General features: G+C 39.3%; 1 long non-coding RNA gene across 1 annotated transcript; it reads left to right on the forward strand.

The window, feature by feature from the left end:
- Positions 1-93: 93 nt before the first annotated feature.
- LOC108428926 lies at positions 94-6,010 on the forward strand. The gene is made up of 3 exons (XR_001857965.2): positions 94-177; positions 3,221-3,275; positions 5,229-6,010. It is a non-coding gene; the product is annotated as an uncharacterized LOC108428926 (long non-coding RNA).
- The last annotated feature ends 327 nt before the right edge of the window (positions 6,011-6,337 follow it).

Genomic DNA, 6,337 nt, shown 5'->3' on the forward strand with positions numbered 1-6,337 from the left:
CATCCCTCCGTCTGCGGCCTGAGTGGTCTCTTCCACTTCCTGCGTCCTGATTGGAGCTCCCACTTCGCCTTCATTAAAATTCAAGGAAGGAGAGGAAGACAAAAAAAAGAAGAAGGAGAAGAGAGGGGGATGCCTTCGCACTGGAGATTGATTCAGCCAACATTATTTGCCTAAGATGTAAGGATTAGTATTAGTCATTGGGGCATGCTACAATGAGCACACCGCCATCATCTTACTGTACATGCGACGCAAGCTATCTGCACGCTGGGTGTGTAAGCGGCTGAGGCATAGTGTATGTGTGTGCGCGTGTGTGTGGGCTGGCGGATTTGGCGAGTGTGGCAGTACAGTCACACACATTTGCAGACATAAAAATGGGAGCAAAGAGAACAATTGTATCCCATTAGCGCCATGCTTCCCTATGCAATGTGCTGATATGCCTATACTGCAGCAATTTACTGTAAACCCCTAACTTAATTTCAGCCAAAGAACAATAAAGAGATTTAATTGCACTTAAATGAGGAAGAATGTCTGCAGGGGAGCCACGCCAGCAATGAAGGGGCTTTTTGTCTTGTTGCATGCTCAAAATGCCAGTTCTATATACACAATGGTTTTTAATCACACAATGGGCCTGTGTGGCATTGACACTGACAGCATAATGCTCATATAGGTTCAGGTTAATTGCGCTTCAGTGTCTAATGGAACTGTACTGGAGTCTGATTCTATGGATGTAATCACCTCATTGGAAAAATTTCAAGTCGGAATGATAACTGACCTCAGAATCTGCCAGATATATTATGAATAACTAGACATACTATATGCTTTGCATATGCTTTGTTTTCATGTATCTTATGTTTTTCTTCCATTTTTTTTTTGCCCCTGAGCTCCTTTCATGAAATTTGTGTGGATTTATTGACCATTTTCCAGCCTCTCTTTATCTCTGTATGGTGCCTCATTCACAGAGCAGTACAGGCTGGAACACTCCTTATAGCTTCACCATGAACGGGTGGAGCTAAAGTGTTGTTGCCTGTATAGGCAACTGTATCCTTATATGTTGGAACAAAATCTTTTTCATCTTTTAACATAATTTGAAAATGTCAGTTGTCCTTTACATTGTGTGAAAATTTCATAATGGACGGACCAACAACAATGATCCAAAATAATTATATTAAAATGATAACTTGGAATAAAATCTTTTAAAATGAACTCAAAATTAAAGAATGTTTCTTTCTTCTCCTGTACAGTGATTATTTTGGAGCTTTTTGTCTGACAGCAACAACATGTTATTTCACTAATATAATAAAAAATAAAATAAGCTGTTTTTTAAAATCAGTTTCCATATATGAACAGTATGGACTGCAGATTATGTTTTAAAACTTGTTTACGTACTAATACATCAAAGTATATAAAAACTGAGGGAAAATGACATTTGATGGACCCTTTTAGTATATGGACAATGCTTCTCCATCACCCATCAAATGTCTGGAGCAGTCACTAAATCAATAAGAAAGAGGTGTTCGCAGAGAAAAATACAACCACCAGCACTGCAAATTGTATCTTCTTCAAATGGAAAGCAAATACAATTTGAACTCAGCAGATCAGAGCAAAGAGGTTTGCATTTCGCAGTTCATATAATTGGGAGTATACTGCTCACAGCTGACTTCTCCAATGATATAAAAACAGGACCACTGTGGTCATTTGAGTACCCAGGGCAGTAAAGGTAACAATGATTTGATTTGAGAGGTCGGCGTGTTGTGTATTCGCTTTGATTGACATAAATCCCTAAGGTGTAAAAAGCAATGTCCATCGAGTTTCATATTGATAGAAGCTTTGATTGACAGGTAGACGTGGGAGGATGACCTGCTGTTTTGGTGCATATGCAGGCTATGCTATCTTTTGTCCTCTCACTCCTGCATGGGAAAAGAAAACAAAGCATTCTGTTGGTCTGGTGTGTGTGTATTCACAGACTCTGTGTGCAATTATGCTCGTCAGTGCATGTGTATGTTGATACGTGTGTGTGTGTGTGTGTGTGTGTATGCTAATGTGTGCTGTAGTTGGCTGTCGTAGGTGTTGATATGTGTTGTGTTAATGCTGCCTTTAGTAAATAGCTGTGGAGTGAAGATGGTTGTGCTCCCTGCCCCCAACAAAGCAACTGCATCTGCACGCCTGACTGCCACCCTCACTGCAGACACACAATGTGTGTGGGAGAATAGAGTGTGTGTTTGTGTGTTTTTGTGTGTGTGTGTGGGAGTGTGTGTTTCTCAGCATGTCTAAGTGGCATATACAGTTATATACAGTTTTTTTCTTCAGTATTATTGTATATGGATGAAATTATTGCACAGTTTTTGCTTTGAATTCTAAGACCCACTTACATGTCTGTGTGTGTACAGTACTGTACATAAGTCACCCTTTATTTGTTTAATTTCTTTTCGAAATGCACATTAACTGCAAGATGTTCATTTTCAGCATCAGGAAAAAAGCAGAAAACATATTTAACAGAAAATTACACAGAAGCCTCAACAACTATAATATCAATTTCAGTACTTATTGTGTCCACTCTTTACTTTTATTACAGCATCCATTCTTTTTAGGAGACACTTGCTTTCATTTTTTTTAAAGAAATCTGCAGGGATATTTTTATACACCCCTAAAGTTCAGCCGTAGGAGTTGGTTGCAATTTCTGCTTTTCACAATTGAGGTAATCCTAAACGCATTCAGTGCTGTTGAGGTCTGGACTCTGGAGTGGTCATTCCATTGTTCTGAGGACACCAGCAGCTTCTTTGCAATTTTTTGTCTTTTTCCTTTTCTCAGTAACTCAATAAGGATGCGTAGCTTCTTGACAGCTACACACCTTTCAGACTCATTGTGTTGAGCTGAGGCACTGTTCTTAGATTCTCTGTATCTTTTAATAGTATTTTGAACTTTAGTTTTTTTTCTTCCTCCTTTTGCAAGCGGTTATCTTACATCTGTTCTTCTCAGAAATGTTTTCTGTAAAATAAATAAATTGTACTTAACAGTCTATTTGACTGCAAATGAAAAACGAAGGGTGGTCTCTGACTTCTGCCCAGTGCTGTATGTGTCCATATACGCATCTGTGTGTTTCTTGTTGTACCTTGATAGTGTTATATGGAGCGTTATGCACGGTGTAGAAATTAATACATTGTTCAAGCTATTTCTTCAATTATGACACATTTCAATTGTGTGTTTCTCCTTGATTACATAGAACTCGTCCTCTTTCCGTGGTGACAGTGTGTGTGTATCCTCAGTGCAGTACGGAGGTGAGTCAGAAAGCTAAGGAAAAGAAAGCTAAGGAATGGCTTCGTTCCTGCCAAAGCTGCAGGCTGGCAGCGGCCCCACCCTACAGGACTGGTTGTGTGCTCGTGCCTCCACTGCCTCAGCACAGCGGGGACGTGATTAGCTGCCGCTACTGGAGTTTGACTGAGAGACTGAGGGAGAAGAAAACGATAGTAGGATGAAGTGGGGGTGGAGGAGGGAAAGAGGAAATTGGCCATATATGCTTTCCTTTGGGATGGCCCCATTGATTTTAATGTATCACGAGACCGTAGAGATTGAGAAGAAGATGAGTGGGGGGTGGGGGAGCAGGGAGTTGTTGGGGATGGGGGTGCATGTAGTGGTCATATATGTTTTCCTCTTATAAAAAACCATTGATTGGACGACATCATTTGAGTTTGACAAAGGGGCAGAGGTAAAATAATAGAGAGAGAGAGAGAGAGAGAGAGAGAGAGAGAGAGAGAGAGAGAGAGAGGGAAACTCAATGAAAGATGCTGAGAGATACTGAAAGAGAGAGAAACAGAGAAAGACATACTGGCTGAGAGAGAGAAAGACAGAGAGACTGAGAGAAGAAACTGATAGAGAATACTTAGAGAAAAGGGAAGAAGAGGAAAGAGATTGACAAAGAAAAATGAGAGATTCAGAAAGATATTCAATGAGTGAGACAGAAAGATGCATACAGAAAGACTTTTACAGAGAGAGAAAGACAAAAGATAAGGAAACTGAACGAGTAATAGGAGAGAAACAGAAATCAAAGAACAATACTGGGATGCAAGAGAAACAGATATGGAGAACAGAGAGAGTGAAGGGGGAGAGCAATAACAAATAAAGAGAGAAGAGATAAAAATACTGAGGGAGACAGAGAGAAAAGAGATAGACAAAGACACTGAGAGAGAAAAGAGCGATAGAGAAAGATTCTGAGAGAGAAAGAGAGAAGAGAGATACAGATACAAATAGAAAAGATGACAAAGATATTGAGAGAGAGAGAGAGAGAGAGAGAAAAGAGAGAAGAAGGGTAAAGACCCTGAGAGAGAATGAGAGAGACACTGAGAGAGCAGCGCTGGCCCAAACATCGTTACTCGAACACTCTTTCTCCAAAACAGTAATAATTACATGTCAATCTGCCATCTGTCATCATTTTAAGCATTTTTGCTTTTAGATATTTTTAATGAAAATATTCCTAATCAAATAAAATAATTATCTTTGTTTAAACATTGTTCGCCATTGCCATATATTTTCCAACTTATCTTGCTTCGTTCCATCAAAGAAAAGAGATCACATTGTAAAATCAGTGGGGGAGTGTGACTGTGGTCAGAGTTCAGCTAACATTACAGGGGTACGACAATTTTGTTTTACAGCTTAATACCAAATCCATCATTATATAACTGACAATTTTCCTGGATTTACATTTAAATGTTTTGTTTAAATCAGTGATCACTTAAAACTCTGAACAATGCCAGGAGTCCAGAAGAGTGTTTTAGAGCAGGTTTGGACCCTGAGCAAGACAAAGCCATATACTGGGACAGAGAGAAAAATGAAACAGAAAGCTAGTGAAAATTGAAAAAAGTGATAGTGTATGAAACCAAAAGAGAAGTAGGACATAAAGAGAAAAAGATACTGAGAGAGAGAGAGAGAGAGAGAGAGAGCTCAGGTGGGGGAAGGGGAATTCAGATCATACACACTTCTCATGGAAGCTCCACTGTGATTTGTCATTAGACGGTGATGTTCCCCTTTGGCTATGTCTGAATGGCTGAAGGTTGAGCGTGTGCATGCGTTTTGCATGTACATGTGATGCGTTTGTGTGCACATGCCTGTGTGTTTGTGCGTGTATGACCGTGAGTTAGGAAGCTGTGTGTTGAAAGGCAGTGTAAGATATCCCACAGTCCATAGAGCAGCTCCTGTTCTAATGGACTCCATCTGTCTGCTCCCATCACCCACAGAGAAGGCAGAGATCCTGCTAATATTTATGCTCACACCATGCAAGTGATGGCGGCCCCCTGGAGCTCCCTCTGAAAGCCCGGACACCGGCTTGACAAACTGTAGCTGAGAAGATACTCTGCTGCTTTTACGTTTGATGGAAAGGCCATTACAGTTAACATACAGTGAAATCCCAGCTGTGAAACTCAGAGTATTGAACTCTGTCATGCTCAATATTCAGTACTGACTCATGAAATGTTTTCTCTAGATGTAATGACTCTCTGATTGTCTATTAGTGCAGAATCATCTGCATTAACATCTACACTGTAAAGAACTGATGCCAATGTGTAGCGGAACACAGCAGTGATTTACTGAATAAAAATGGTGCATTCTGGGACGTACAGTTTAAGCTTCTTGTCAAAGGAGTTAAAAGAACTGTAACTTGCAAAGCATACTGTGATGATAATCAAGTGACCCGTACCTTTACAGTCTTGAGCAGCCTGTCACTTAATATTGAACTGATAGGGGTGGAGCTTCCCAGCATTCTTTGCTTTACTGTTTCCTTTAATTTCCTTATATATGTTTAGTCTACACTTAATTTCATTTGTTCTCACTCCAAAGATACATTTGAATGAGTTTCAGATGTTCCAACCACTAGTTGATTATCTACTGGTGGAAATATTTCGTCATTTGCATAAATGTTCAATCACCTGCTCCCAAAGGCTAGCTAGATATACTTGTCATGTCTGCACAGTATGGCTGGTCAAAACACAAAAATCTTGGTTTAAACTAGTTTTCTACTTTATTTGAACACAACAACTGTCTTTTACTTTGTGTGAAAATGTTATAGGATAATAGAAATTCTCCTCAAATACTTGAAATAAAATCTTTAGAAACTGACTCATATTAAAAGTTAATACTGATTTTGCTTTCTACAGTAAAGTTACTACTTTGTAGATTTTTTTTTTTGTTTTCTTGTTTTCTGACACAGACAATATGTCTTTAAATGTTGTACTACATCATCTAGAAAACCACGGCTCTCAGACAGTTGTGGGTGCAAACTAGAGCATATTTGAACTCTAATTTAGAAATACAGGGGTGCAGAGAAAAACTACACAAATGAGTTTAATTT

The sequence above is a fragment of the Pygocentrus nattereri genome, chromosome 3 (genome assembly GCF_015220715.1).
Source record: "Pygocentrus nattereri isolate fPygNat1 chromosome 3, fPygNat1.pri, whole genome shotgun sequence".
Classification (NCBI taxonomy): Eukaryota; Metazoa; Chordata; class Actinopteri; order Characiformes; family Serrasalmidae; genus Pygocentrus; species Pygocentrus nattereri.